The 16,179-nt window shown below is 33.2% G+C and overlaps 1 protein-coding gene across 3 annotated transcripts in view; it reads right to left on the bottom strand.

Moving 5' to 3' along the window:
* Positions 1–5,502, bottom strand: part of LOC125049205 (RING finger protein nhl-1) — an 80,739-nt gene extending 75,237 nt beyond the window's left edge. The window contains exons 1-2 of one of the 3 annotated variants that reach the window (XM_047648351.1): positions 5,455–5,502; positions 2,119–2,184 (exon numbers count right to left, since the gene is read on the bottom strand). The gene's annotated coding sequence lies outside the window, so the exon portion shown is untranslated. The other 2 variants (XM_047648355.1, XM_047648353.1) reach the window with 2 other exon arrangements.
* Between the last annotated feature and the right edge of the window lie 10,677 nt (positions 5,503–16,179).

The following is a 16,179-nucleotide window of genomic DNA, read 5'->3' as shown; positions in this document are numbered from 1 at the left end:
ATTATTTTTAAACTGACTTCAAAGAAAACCGAAGCAGAAAGTTATTAATTGGACGTGTATTTTTGTTTGTGAGCGCGGTGGAGTCATTACCGACCTTGGATCGCTCTGGACGATCAAGGTGTCATATGACTTCCAAAACATAGCCTAATATGGTCTTCATACCTCGTACATTTAGTTCTCGTGAATAAGAACAATAAATTTTCCACATCTGAGCGTTTTTGCCGCTTAACATGTGGAACCAGCTGCCCACAGAAGTATTTCCGAACCAATTCAACTTAGGGTTTAAGAACCTTTAAGAAAAGAGCGTACCAATCATCGGGTTAATTCAGAAGTTATTTTTTTCTATAACAGATCTTCCCGATACCTAATATTGTCATAACCTATAAGTACTAAAAAGATTACCTACTTAGATTTAGAATCACTATATTAGGCGAAAACAAACAAAACAAGCACGTCTTGATGCATCTTATGGAGTGTTGATAGTTATGTATGAGTCTTTATTTATATTGAAATAATTTTAAACCAATTATTAATTATTATTTTAAACTAGTTAATAATAATTGGCAAAGTGCTCGGTGTATCGTCGATGATGTTTTGAAATATAAGAACGTCAAGTTCCAAGCATTCTATTCCACTCACTGCTTTCAACGAGTGATGAAGTAATACTTGTTTATCATAATGACTGTTTGGGAACCCGGAACAAAATATAATGTTTACACTGTGTAAAAGATGTCATAGTTTTAGTCCAAATTTAAAATGAAAAAAATAGCTTTTGTTTATTTAATTATTTTTATTATGTAAGCTGTACAAATGTAAATAATTGAAAATAAAACACTAACACAAATCTGAAAAGTTTGGTTCCCTGTGTAGCTTTAATTCTTGCAATATTTCTGGACCTTTATGCCTTCCACTAGCGTTATCGACAGCGATTGTGATCTCAACAATGAGATTTTAGTCAGTTCAATCCCGACATTGAATTCCATCGTTATAGTACGGGTGCTGTTCTAGGGTCATCGAAACTGTCGACCAGGCACCAACTTAAATCTTTAAGTAAAGTATTAGGTATTATTATAACTCTATCATTCATACAATCATAATATGAAATAAACAATGGTTCAGGCTTTGTTCTACCTGCAGTACATCATATACTATTTGTTAAACAGATTATATTCCTTAATATTAGTACACATTCATTATTTGAATTTAATAAAACGACGTCCGAATTCGTTTGAAGTTCGTAAAAAAATCTTTTATACACTTTGCTAAAATGCATATAGCCACTTAAACCACATAATAAATTTTTCGAGCGCTCAAAGAAAAATTAGTGTCTTTTAATCCTCATTTCAATAAATAAGGTATGTACGAGGCATTAATTAAAAGTGCAATTTCAGAGGAAATTACCTGGTACAATTTACCATTCGTTAAACGGCAAATTTATGCATTAAAAATAAGCGCTCAACTCTCATTACGTAGTGATATAATTACAGTATTTGTGTAGTCTTCTGATTAAACTCCTGGTAATTGTTTATTTTTTTTAAATTCGCGTAAATTGAATACAGGTCTATAAGTCTACAAAACACTGTACAAACACTTTACTAGGAAATGAATTCTATGAACACCTCGTTGGTATGTTTGGCTTGTAAAAGAAAAGCCTGACCAGATTTATCCATACGATCTCTGTCTTGATTTTTTTTTTTAAGACAATTCACACCAATTGACCTAGTCCCATGCTAAGCTCGTGAAGCTTGTGTTATGGGTACTGGGCAATGGATATACATACATATTATAGATAGATATAAATACATAGTTAAACACCCAAGACTTAATAAGCACAACACCAAATGCTCATCACATCGATGGTCGTCTCAGCCGGGGATCGAACCCGGGACCCATGGATTCGCAGTCAGAGGTACTAGCCACTAGACCAATGAGTCGTCATTATAATATTTTATATATTGTTTGATTTAACGGCTTTGTTTAGAATATTATATGAGTGTATAATTATATTTTATTAGAAATGAATTTATTGCAACGTACCGGAGGCACCAAGTTTAAGTGGCCTTTTCATTTATTCGCTGATTATTAATGTTTCAACTAGTTATAAGAAAACACACTTACTGTTATTCCAACCATGGCATTTTGAAGAATTTCTGACATTTGCGCTTTTATTCCTTGGCCGCGAACCTGTAAAAGATTTTATTTAAATAAAGTGGCCAATCTTTATTTCAACATTATTGTAGCAAATATTTTAAGGGCTTTTCTTATGGAAATTGCCACTTTATAAATCTCTAGGTCTAGCGTAGACATTACGTCTCATGAGTTTTGATAAAAAATAACTAATACAACTGGCGGCGGCAGTTGGACAGAGGAAATACTTTTTATCTATACAAGAGGTAATAGTGTGGTATATCGTAATTCTGTCAGAGCTCGTGAATTTTCCTAAACTACATTTAACCTATTTGAATGCTGTCAAAAATAAACTGCGAGAAATTTGTTGAATTCAAATTATTAGAATTGATTGGACTCTATATTATTTATCTTTAATTTCTGATTATATAGAAGAGATTGAAAAAGGATAATTTCCCGGTTTCTGCTATTCAAATTTGTAGTATATTTTAACAGATATTCCACAACTCTGTAACTCTTTTAACCGATTCCGATATCGGACCCAGCTTCAATACTGAGTTTTTATACCATACGGTTCCAAGTTTACGACTACGTTACACACGTACATTGAGAAAACTACATCGAAATTGCGTACTAATTAATTTTACAGTATTGGAAATCACAGAGCACTGGAGCAGAACCCATGCCACTAACATAAAGAATAAGATATTTATGCTAATATAAGACAAATACTGACTAACTTTTTTTGTATTATATTTATATAATTATTTAGCAATATAGGTATAGTATTTTATGTATATATACGAACATAAGATCGAAATAACGCATCTGAAACCGCAGGGTAAATAAAAGTAATTCCATTGACCTAAAGAACATTCAGACTAGTGTAATTATTATCTAATACATATTTTAGTCACATTTTCCAGTAGCGCTTATGTAAATCATGGATTTGCATATACACTGTGCAACTGACAGTGTAATATTGCATATCATAGGAATATGCGCATCTGTTTCTAAAACAATATTATAGGATTACTGTGGCGTATATCGAAATGAATGCAACAATAATACGAAAACAAGCTGTTGGCTACGTTCGTTAAATATATCTAAAAAAAATAACAATAGCGGGATAAAACCACAATAAATAAATCGGAGGCGCTAGAACCTCTTTCAGGTCTGGGCCTCAGACTGCTGTATCTGTTTCATGATCATTTGTCAATCAAATAGACAAGTAGCTGATCAGCCTGTCTAAGGCAACCCAGTTTTCTCAAGATGTATTCCTCCACCGTTCGAGCGAATGTTAAATGTGTACATAGAAAGAAGATCCATTGGTGAACAGCCGGGGATCGTACTTACGACCTCAGGGATGAGAGTCACACGCCAAAGCATAATAAAATCTATCTCAAAATATTGTAGTGGCGAAAATTGTTATCCGTAACGCATTCTCCCTGTTAAATTAAATTCCTACTAACAATTTCGCAGAGCTATCTTTCCCAAATTTTAAACTTATAATTTATATCTCTCGCTTTTTAGATCACCGTTATAGTTTGTAAGAATTATGATAGTTAGCGATAGTTATTAAGTATTAAGCATGCTGTGTTTGCCTGTTGTACAATTTTTTTAATAAATAAATAAATTGAACGCATTTTATTTTTGACAGAGACCACTAAAGCCTGTGATCTGCCTATGTGTATCTACGTAGAACAAACATTTTAATGTAGCTTCATAAACAAATGTACCTATGAAATAAGGTGAGGGCTACTGAACGTTTACTCGATAACCAGACGATATGAACCTTCAAAATAAATGGTTTAGCACATAAAATAAGATTATATTCAAGGAGGATCATACTAATAAATTACACTATAACTTCATTAGTGGGGTTTGCGCGAGGAGAAATTAGTTGACCATAACTTTTACTAATAACTGAAGGGTATTTGTTCTCAGGGGAAGAAGAGGGAAATATTTTACCCTGAATGGAGACAATTTATATTATGTGATCAAGTGATTAAAGGGTGACTTTAATATGTTTTTTATATTAAATAATTTTCTCTTCAGAGTATTTTTGTATGACAATATACATTGATTATTATTTAAATAATTTATTAAATACATAAGCTTCAACTCTGCGGCCAAGATATTATTGAGAATTTCTAAACGGCAATTTTGTATTAGAAAGGATTAATGTTTTTTATGGCTCCAATGTTATATAAAAATCATATTTTAACGTTTTTTTTTATTCAACAAACTGGCAGGAGGCTCATTTCAAGGGATACGGACGCCCATGGACAATCATACTACCAGTGCGTTGACAGCCTTGTAAATATCGGTACGATCTTCTCTTGATTCGAATTGGTTCGGTAATACTTTAGTGTTATTTTATGTTATAACATAAAGTAATGAAATCGCAATAATATAAATACATTTTTTTACAAAACAACTTCTTTTATACGAAGACAAATATTAATTATTGGAATCGTATTTTATAAGTGTAGCCGCGGGCTCTCGCAAAGCCTAAATAACACTCGCTTCAAATCCGTCCTTTCACAAAAATCTCCTCAATTCCCAAGTCCATAAAATAATATCATTTTAACTTTTCTCAAACATATTATTCAATTCATGGACATATTAATCTATTCCGTCTCTCGAGGTGTCCCTTCTGAGGGCGACTTTGAATATCAATTCGAGGTTATACCCTGTGGAAATAAAGAAATATTTCACGCAAAACTCCGCGTTTTATGACAAAAGAAATGATACAGATAAAATATCCCATGAATAATTTTGAATTGAAATTCCACAGATTAAAATCCTTTTCAATCTTTAAATGCTTAATTTTGCTATTGTTTCATCAGTCAGATGCTATTTGAATGATTGCTAATCTTGGATTTATTAGTTATAAAGTTAGCAATTATGCACTAAATTTATTTTTAGTTTTGTACGAGTTACTGTAGATTTTTATTATCTGGGATAGAATCTATTTTAAAAACTTTAATCTAATTAATATCTTTAATCACTATTTTTGTTATTAATGCTGTTCCTAAGTAATGATGTATATTAATGCACAGTCTCACAGATTAATTTTAATGCGATATGATCTTTAGATAAACCTCAAAAGCACAGGCCACTAATACACGGCGTTTAAAAATAAAACACTCCAAATTTTCTGCTAAATATAAAAACTTCTTAAGACGGCTCACCTTCACCCAAATTTATGTTCCCAATTTGAAAATTGCAAAACACATTCTTACAAAACTCTTTACACGACACTATGGCAAAGGAGGTTCGTTTCAAGAAGGTTTTATTAAATTAACATAATTTGACACTTACAGTAGTTCGCGCGCCTAACAAAACTATACTGTGTTAGATCGTCTTGTTCATTCGCTGAAATCTAAAAAAAGATAGCACAGCTCAGACGTGAGAAATTTGGGTGTAGGTATTCCAACGTCACAGAATTGTATTCTAAAACATTGGTATAACATAAATATATGTGTATGAAATGTATAACCACCCATGGGGCAGTTTTTCGTTTCTTTTTTCATAAATAAACGTCTCCAGACCGCATTAGCCACGACTTCTCTATTGAGACTGGCCGTCTACCTAACAGATTATCGTGTACAAGTGTATACGCTCTATTCTACAACACTTATAATACGGACGCACCGCCAATAAGACCTGGGTATAACGAGATCAGACGCTTGTAGTGTTACACTAAAATTACTTATTCTCAAAAAACTGATTTAAACGTGTACAACAGAATAATTGTTATCTAATTACAACACAGGGACTCCCTAGTGTGAGGACTAACGATAGTTGAATTTTGTCACAATCTATTGGTCACGAATAAAGTTTTTATTATTATTATTGTATATATATACCACACATTTCCGAAGTACAATAACAACATAAACAATTAGACCATAATAATATCAAAATATTCAAAAATAACAGAGTAATGATCTGTCAGATAGTTATCTAAAATTTATTTGGCGGTAATAAGAGACTTGGCACGATTTTCATGTGGGCGACTTTTTAATGAAACTTAAACGTGGCACAGTAAAATCTGTTGTAGACATAGTAGCGTAGCAACGGAAATAAGACGCTTCTCCTGGTGTTAAAACCGTTGTTTCATTAATAGTAAGACAGATAGATATTAATACACTTAAAGGAATACTGGCACTCAAACTGTGAAGTTTTAGGACAAGAATTATGCTTCGTATAAGAAAATGTATTTCTTTTGACAGCGTTTTGTTAATAGATAATAGATAATTGTTCTTAGGATCAAAATAAATAACTATCAGTGGAACTTTAAAAAGGAAGGATTTGTTTTATAGAAAGAGATATCATTTAATATCATAATTTTGCATGTATTTAAAATTAAAGTATTATTTCGCGTAACTATAAATTATATAATTTACTAGCTGATCCGGCAAACGTCGTTTTGCCAGGTATATCATTTATAATAAAAAAAATAGGGGTTGATCGTAGAGGCGTGAAAATTAGGGGTTGTATGTATTTTTTAATGTTGTATCATAAAAAATAGAAATTAAAAATTTTATCTAAAAAATAAAAAATTAAATTTAGGGGTGGACTACCCCTAACATTTAGTGGGATGAAAAATAGATGTTGGCCGATTCTCATAGATACCGGATAAGCACAAATAATTTCATTATAATCGGTCAAGCCGTTTCGGAGGAGTATGGCAACGAAAACTGTGACACGAGAATTTTATATATTAAGATATAATATTAATTGCCAGTATGAAAATAAAAATCATTTAATTTATTTACCTACTGCATTCATCTGTGCCATTACAGATATATCACACTTCTATTTGAAATTTACTCGGAGATATTTGTTTATATTTTTACGTTTCTTTTAAATACTCTTTAAATAAGTCATTCTTGAAGGTTAAAGCTTAATAATTTTAAGAACATTTGATATGAATTTCTTCAGAGATATGATTTTCCAAGATCCATTAAATTCTTATAAGTACATTTAAATTTAATTTATTTCTGTTCGCTACGCTAATTCAAAATTATGTCAATTAGTGTAGCGATTTTCTGAGACTTGAACAAAATTGGGTAAGAAATTCTGTTTTAAATTGTTGTATACACTTATGAATTGTGTACATAGTGTACTCCTAAATAAAAGTAGTTTTTAAATATGAATTAGAATGTTAAAGGTACAGTGACAAATTTTGTAGAATAATCTAATCAAGAAGTAATACCAAACAGTTATTAATTAACAATTATAAATTAAAGCCCCAATCGAAGAAATAAATCAATTTTAGCTAATGATATAAGGGAATTTATGAGTCCTCTGAGTTTAACTTTGGCACGTTTCGGCTTGGTCCGTACAATGCAATATTAAATTATAATAAACTTTTGTCACGGATTTGCATCGGTATATAATAAGCTATTCATTTAACAACCAAAGACGAAGATTATCTTCTTCTTCTTCTTGAAGTGCCTCTCCACTACTGGAGGTTGGCGGTCAGCTCGTCAAACTCCTTCTTATTTTTCGCCAAGCGCATCAGCTGTTCTACGCTGGCCACTCCCGTCCATTCTCTAATATTGCGGAGCCACGACTTCCTCCTTCTGCCAGCGCGTCTTTTCCCCTCGACCTTGCCCATCATGATTACTTGAAGAAGTCGGTAGCGTTCGTGTCGAAACACATGTCCCAAGTAACTTATCTTCTTCTTTTTAATGCTCAACGTGAGTTCTCGGGATCGTTTGACGCGCCTTAGAACTTCTTCGTTCGTGACTCTATGGACCCAGCTTATCCTCAGCATTCTTCGGTAACACCACATTTCAAAGGCGTCAAGTTTCTTAATGGTTGCCTCCTTCAAGGTCCAAGCCTCGCAACCATACATTACAACTGGCCAGATGTAACATTGAAGCATCCTACTTCGGAGGTGCAGACTGATGTCCTTGTTGCAAAGTACCTTTCTCATTTTGTTGAAGGAAGCACGGGCAACTTCTATTCGGGTCTTCACTTCATTTTCAGACTCCCATGCTTCAGTCAGCCATGTGCCTAGGTACTTGTATTTATTAACTCTCTCTAAAGTAGTACCTGCCACCGAGATTGTTGGGTTTAAGTCTTCTCTTCTGCTAATCACCATATACTTGGTTTTGGCGAGGTTCATTGATAGCCCCGCTCTTTTGCTGCATTCATAGACGTGGTCAACTATACTCTGTAGATCTTCAGGTGTTGTTGCTATAAGAGTGGTATCATCGGCGTATCTCAAGTTGTTAATTATTTGCCCATTGATCTTGATACCCCACTCTTTGCCTTCCAGTGCTTCAGAGATAATTGCTTCTGAATACAGATTAAATAGAAGCGGGGACAGAATGCACCCTTGCCTGACTCCACGACAGATTGAAATTAGTTCGGTTTCATCACCGTCCACTCTCACCGTGCTGGTTTGATTCCAGTAGAGGTTTTGTATTATCCTCATATCCCTGCCATCAATTCCGACTTCTTGCAGACGACGCATAAGTACCTCGTGTTTGACACGGTCAAAGGCCTTTTCGTAATCAACAAAACATATAATGACGTCTGTCTGTAAGTCTCGACATTTTTGAACAAGCACATTCAATGAGAACAAGGCTTCTCTGGTTCCTACTCCAGATCTGAACCCGAACTGGCTCTCCGAAATTTGTGCATCGCATTTGCCTCTAATCCTCTCATGTATAATCGAGAGAAAAAGTTTTAAGACCTGACTCATCAGACTTATTGTGCGATATTCTGTGCATTTCTTAGCCGTAGGTTTCTTCGGGAGGGTGATGAACGTTGAATTTAACCAATCCTTCGGCATAATCCCCGTTGCATAAATACAGTTGAAGAAGTTGGTTAACGCATCCACAAGGTGTTCCTCTAATAGTTGGAGAATCTCCACATGAATTTGATCTGGACCTGGAGATTTTCCAGTTTTGGCTCTCTTTAGAGCTTTTACTACCTCTGCTCTCAATATAGGAGGTCCAGTTTCATTTCCTGGTGTTACTGTGATTCTTCTAGTTGCATCTGCGAATATGTCTTCAACATAGAGTTTCCAAGTAGATTTCTTGCTCTCTACGTCTAATAATACATTACCACTATCATCCACTAACGTATTCCGGTTTGTCCTTTTCCGCAATCCAGCCATCTCTTTGATCTCTTTGTGTAAGTTAAAGCTGTCATGTTTGGCGTTGAGCTCTTCCAACCTAACACATTTGTCCTCGTAAAATTTTGACCTAGCTGCTCGAATTTTCCTCCTGATTAACTTATTTAGGACATTGTATGCGTGTGGATCGAATTGTTTAATCAGTCGTCTTTCTTCCATGAGGTCTAAGATTTCATCTTCCATCCACTGTTGTCTTTTGTTATATTGCGTCTGACCCAAAATAGTTTCATTAATAACGGTAATGGTTCTAACTAGAGCATGATTCACTTCTTCTACAGATGCAGTTGTATTAAAATTTTCTTCAGCCCAGCGGTTTATAGCCTTGGAGACTTTTACTCTTTTATCCGGATGTTTGATACTGCGTATATCCGGACGACAGATTATTTTAGTCTTTTTTAGTTTTTTCAGGTTACAGCACATTTTAACTATAACGGGGTTGTGGTCAGAGTTGATATCAGCACCAGGATAGGTTTGAGCACTTTTAATCGAATTTTTGAAACGACTATTTATCGCTATGTAATCTATCTGGTTGCGAACTATGTGATCTGGTGTATGCGCTGGTGAGGTCCATGTGTAGAGCCTCCTTGGGTGATGTTTGAACAGGGTGTTCGTGACTACGAGTTCATGTTCTTGACAGAACTCAATGAGCGCTTCGCCCCGTTCATTTCTTACCCCTAATCCATAAGGTCCGATCACTCCTGGTACCTCCCCTGCACCCACCTTTGCGTTTAGATCTCCCATTATAATATTTATGTCATGTTTCTTCGTGTATTGTAAAAGATTCCTAACTTCCGCGTAAAATTCATCCAACTCGTTCTGGGGTTTGTCGGCTGTCGGGGCATACACTTGTATGATATTTATGTTCTGCGGTTTAGCTTCCAGACGTAACAGCATACTTCGGTTGGAATGTGGTATGAAACCGCGAACGGCTTGAGCAGTTTCTTTGGTGAGCAGGACTGCCACTCCATAAGGTTCGGTTGAGCCATTTTTACCCGAGTAGTACAGTACTTCGCCCTCTGTGGTCTTGTATCGATCGTTTCCTGGCCATTTAGTATCACTAATACCCAACACCCCAATTTCTAGGCGCCTCATTTCTTTGATGACATTATGTAGTTTCCCATGCTGTTTAAGACTCCTTACGTTCCATGTTCCAATTTTTAGCCTGTGTCGTTGTTTTTGTTCGTGATCCCCTCCGGAGATTCTTCGCACCCCTGACCCATTTAAGGGACGCCGGAGACTCAGGGCCGTGGCTATATTTGTGCTATCCATGCTTAATGATCAGAGCTGATCAACTAGGGAGTATTATGACGGTGGTTTCCCGTTGCCTTCCGTCATCGCAGATTACCGCCGTACCGCCCGAAGATTATCTAAACAATTCAAAATTCAAACAAGTGTAACGATAGTCGTGAATGGAAAATATAGTATAATTTTTCTCGACACCGTTTTTTTTTAAGTGGATGAATAGAGAGAGATATGTAAGCACGATAGCAAGTGAAGATCCGTGGCCTTTGCCTACCCCTTCGGGAAAAGGCGTGAAAATATAAATTAATAAAATAAACCCCTTCACAAAAATTATACGATTGATTCACGGTTCAATTCATTTGTTTTATGGCGCTTCTAAACGGGCCAGTCGGTCTGTTTCTTTTTTAAAACAATATAAGCTGCTGCGACAAGTGTGATTTCGTCAGCCATTGTTGCCGGTTTGTGTAGCCCGTTTAGGAGTCTCCATCATGGGCCATACTATTGCAGACATATTGCAACACATTGCCCAGCCATAGATTGTTCGGCCATCAGCTGCGTTAAAATATTTTTGTAATGGCCGGTCAATTAGTTGCCAACAGTGCAGCCATCAATTGCAGCAAAACATGGCCCGTTTAGAAGCGCCATTATAAAGAAAGGTAATTTAAATAAGTTTATTATCATATTTTAAAGACCACCACGTCACTTCTATCATTTAAACCTTAATTTATAGAATAAAAACGGGTCGTTCGTCGTCATATAGTGAGCCAGGGGCAATTATAAAGCAAGCAGCAGCACACACTTACACACTTGAAAGGAACCGAAAGGGAATTTTTTTTTTCATATCTCTCATTATATTTTTTTTCTTTGATTATTGTTATTATGTGTATATGTTTTTGTTAGTAATAAATGTTATGTTTATGTCTATGTCTATATGTCGTTTAATTTCGGTGTTGCTTGAAAAAAGACGTTTTCCTATTCCCTTCACCATAGTAGCTAGCATATGTTTAGTTGCGCCCATACCAAGAAAACCCATTGGTTAACTGGTCACAGAGCTAATGTTTTGTTGTTTTGTTCAAGCCACTAGGCTCACACTAATTTTTAGTTTATATTGAAACATTTTCCTTTAAAGTTATTAGATCTCTGACTCTTGATACCCAAGGGTATGAAACGAGATACAAGTCTAGCCTATTTTAAATAACATATAATATTAGGAGAATCGATTTATTTCCAACACACATACATTACATAGTAATAATAATTATAAAAATAGATAAATACAAAATTAAAACAAATTTAAAAAGTTTGTCCCTGTGGCAGTGTTCCTTTAATCCAGCCATTCCTCGCTGTATTGCGATACTTATACTATTAATTTTTATAATATATTAGATTAAAAATATCAATATGATGATTATAATGAAGTTAGGCTCAGCACATTAGTGTTGGTACATTACGTTGCGGATCGCGATAGGGAGTGTCTCCGGTGATGGATGCGAAATGTTATAACATCAGACGGAAATTAATATAAAGCTTGATATTTTTGTTTTAATTTTTGTTCAACTGTTCTAAAATTTGATATAGAATGAATCTGTACTTCTACAATCTAGTATGACCTAGCATGAACTGCGAAGAAGGTATATGTAATAAATTAGTTTACATATATGCGAAATAAGTGTCTATCAACGTCAGGTATTTATATCAATTTCTTGGTTAATGATCTTAAAAAAAAGCTTGACAAAGCTTGTTGTCCAAAAAGATTATATACAAACATTAGTAACAATATTAAGTAATACACTATCAGATCCGACAGATGTTGATATTTTTAAAAGTTTTAAATAAAAAAATATTTAATTTTAAATCTAAACCATTCCCGAATCCACTTGAACACACACAAAAAATTTGAACAAAATCGGTCTAGTAGTTGAGGAGGAGAAGAAAGAAGTTTTGTATAAATTTTTATTTCTACAAAAATACAAGACATCAAATGTTTAAAGAAAAAACTTTTTAACCGGATTAAAGTTATGTATTATTATAAATTTACAATTATTTAAGATAATTTTAAGGATAATTTACAGGACACCGTGAGCCATTTCTGCCAAAACTTCCATCTTTTGGTCGATACCAACTCCGGCGACATAAATACAGATAATGCAACTTTTTCTACAGCTGTGATACTTTTTGACATACGCACGCTGTAAAGCACGCGAAAGTCGGTTAAATTTAAAATTATGTTAACTAATTGTAAATTTTTAATAATACATAACTTTAATCCGGTTAAAAAGTTTTTTCTTTAAATGTGTAAAGGTTATGTCAATAAAAGACAATACTACATCAAATATTTTAAAGCTAGAAACAAATTGTATTGGAACAATAAAATATTATTGTTTTTTTTTTAAATTCGTGAACTTCCACAACCATAACAAATATTTCAAGATAAAAACTAGCACTGAACGAGCAACTATCTATTTAGTATTTCATACAACTTTTTGAACCGTGTTATAGGTAAAAATATTTGTGAATACGACTGTATACACATGCATTTCCCAAAAGAAACATGACCTTACAGTGGCATTTCTAGTGGAAGGTAAACCGACAACGTCGAAAGTAATGTGTTTACATTCTACTCGTATAAATTGACTGGAAAACGTGCACTATTTATTCTATCCTGCGTTTTATATTGCACCACGTGACTAAAAATCCAAATACGTCTTTTTACCGAGTGGAAATTTTATTAGAAATGTGTTAAATTGATGGTGTTAGATTCTTGGAGGGTAGGTACCCAAAGTATTTATGATCGCAAAACAAGGCGTGATAATATATAATACTTCTAGTTCTTACTAGAAGCATTCTTTTGCAAAAATAATCTCGTATTGGCAATGAGATTATTTCTAACGCTCCGGAGATAAAAAATATATTTTTAAAGCCATATATATTAAAGTGCGCAAGTGCGTTGCCAGCCTTTAAAATTAGCATGATAATGCTATTTTTTTAAAAGTTCGCAACGTGAGTGTCTATGGGCGGCTGTATCACTTAATATCAGGTGTACCTCTTGGCCGTTTGTCCCAAATTTATCTATAAATATATTAATTATTATAAGACGTTTAAATGTGAGAGTCAAAGAAGTAGTTTATTTTATAATATTTAAAAAATATATATAAATGTATTTATAACGTACTATATGTTTTTTTATCCAATCAAATAAATAATAAATTGTAAGGTCACATTCATGTTTTAAGGCGGTACAATACATGTATTTATTTATTTAAAAAGGCGGCGTAAAGCAATAAACATCCAAAACCAAATTAAAAAATATTTGCATAGCCTGTTATTTTATGTAAAAAACGTTTTTTTAATATCAAAAATTGTGTTTAATAGCTCCCTACGAATCTTGTTGGTACATTGTAGGTGAAACCATTTTCCGTTCTGCTAAAATCGGACTATAATTTCATTTGAGGCTAACAAATGCCCGTAGATTTTCATTTTCCGCGTGCACTGTTCACAATTCAAAATTCTTTTCACCTAGTATCGTTTGAATCGTGTTTATGTTGATTGCCATTTCTATTTATAATGATGTAATAAAATCGTTCCGCGATTACATTTAATTATTATGAAGTGAACATGTTTTTAATATATATACATTAGGTCAGGTGGGGTAAATGCGAGTACCATAACACATTCAGCTATATATTATTTTGTGGTCTTTTACAATTTACAAATAATTTTTACTGTGAATATTAAATATGTTTTAGGCTTTTGTTTGATGTAATTACTTATATTAAATTATGGATGATTACAGATTAACTCTCTATTGCATTTTCCGGTGTAAAAAGGGGTAAATGCAAAAATGAAATTTAAAATTCTAATAGTGTAGATAGTTACTAATCTGGGGTAAAAGCAATAAAATACGCAAATTGAAATAAACTTTGGTTTTTATTGCAACGAGATCGGTGAAAATCTGTCAATCCATCAGATTCAATAAGTTGTCAGAGTGTAGTGCAAAAAGTACTTTACGTGTATAAGAGATGGTAGCACTAGTTTCTTTTGTGTGTAAACAGTTAAAGTTATGGTATTACATTTGCCCCGTTCATGCATTTACCCCACCTGACTATATATCAATTTAAAAAATGCAATAAAATCTACACTAAAAAATATTTATTTTGGTATTTCTAAACCAATATTTTAATTATGTATATTAAATAAACAAGATTATTCAATGCAGATCACTATGTACGATCAGTCAGAAATCTCGGGTGGAGCTGAAAACTTTAAACCTACATGCCTTTTTCGTAATTTTTATTTTGTATCAATAAAATTTCAGTTTCTTGACGTGTTTGGATCAAATCTAATAATTTAAATTGGACCTCCAGATTTGACAAATTTAAAATCTAAGTAACTTTAGAAGCTATTTTGCATATTTCTTGCCTGGTGTATGCCACAAATTCGTCCAAAGTCCAGCTTATCATAGGAGACCAACGTAAATACATATAGTCTACATAAAAATTAGGTAAATCGGTATTGGTGGTATACACCAAGTTACCAAAATACAGAATAACTAACTCAGTACAGCTAAGTACACCTCTTCCAGAAGAGCCACCATAGATACTTTTATTCTACATCAAAAGACCTTTCGAATAGTGTAGTTGGTTTTTCGGTATTGGTGGTAGATTGTAACAAATATTCATTAATATTATTTAAAAACCTTGTATTAATAAGGTATGGAATATGGTATCTAAGTAAGGAATTAATTAAATATAATGAGAAGTATGTAAAAAAATTAAAACATGAAGGAATGAATTGTAAAGTGACTGTTTAAAATAAAATCTGTATCCATTAACTTTACTTATCAACTGTAAATAATACGACATTTTCATAATATACAACGAATTATATAAATAATATTAGTGTATGGCAACCATTTCTAATTAGTGCGTTAATAGCTACTAATTACCGAGCGTAATGAAATATTTTATTCCTAAATAATTAATTAAGAAATCTCTATATTTGTTTTAGTAATAATTAGTGTAATTTTCTTAATTATCACAAAGGCTCGAACAATTTTTTCGTGATATTTACAAATTTAGGAATGACAGACTTTTGTAGGCAACTTAATGAGCCTTGCGTGATGGATTATAGGTACAGGTCCTAACAAAAACAACGTGAGTAATGATGAAGGAAATAGTTATAAATAAGAACTATGCAGGTGAAGGTTATCTATACTAATGTTAGGGAATGTGTGTACGGAAAACCTCGCATTCAAGAATTACGTAGGTTTCAAGTTTATATGAAATGATCGAGAAATAGAAAGTACGCCATATTCCATTTCAGAATCCTCATTAACATTACGTATATAATGAGAATTCTTCTTGATATTTATTAGTAATTATATTACCTGTAAGGGTATTGTAAAAAAAATCATTAAAATACTAGCAATGGTCTTTGGATACCGCAAGTAACATTTAAAATAATAAAGCTTGATATATTCGGCTGATTAAAAACTTTAATTTTTTTTTTCAACTCTGTCCACGGATTTTAGAATAGACAGATGCATTTTAACTTAAACAGTTAAAAATGTATTACGTATGATGTGGTGTAAATAAATAAATAAAACTATTTTTACCTATAAATATTTTAATAATTAGTTTGAATTATTT

The sequence above is a fragment of the Pieris napi genome, chromosome 4 (genome assembly GCF_905475465.1).
Source record: "Pieris napi chromosome 4, ilPieNapi1.2, whole genome shotgun sequence".
Taxonomy (NCBI): Eukaryota; Metazoa; Arthropoda; class Insecta; order Lepidoptera; family Pieridae; genus Pieris; species Pieris napi.
The sequence above is the reverse complement of the archived record's forward strand: the minus strand, read 5'-3'. Positions and strand labels throughout refer to the sequence as shown.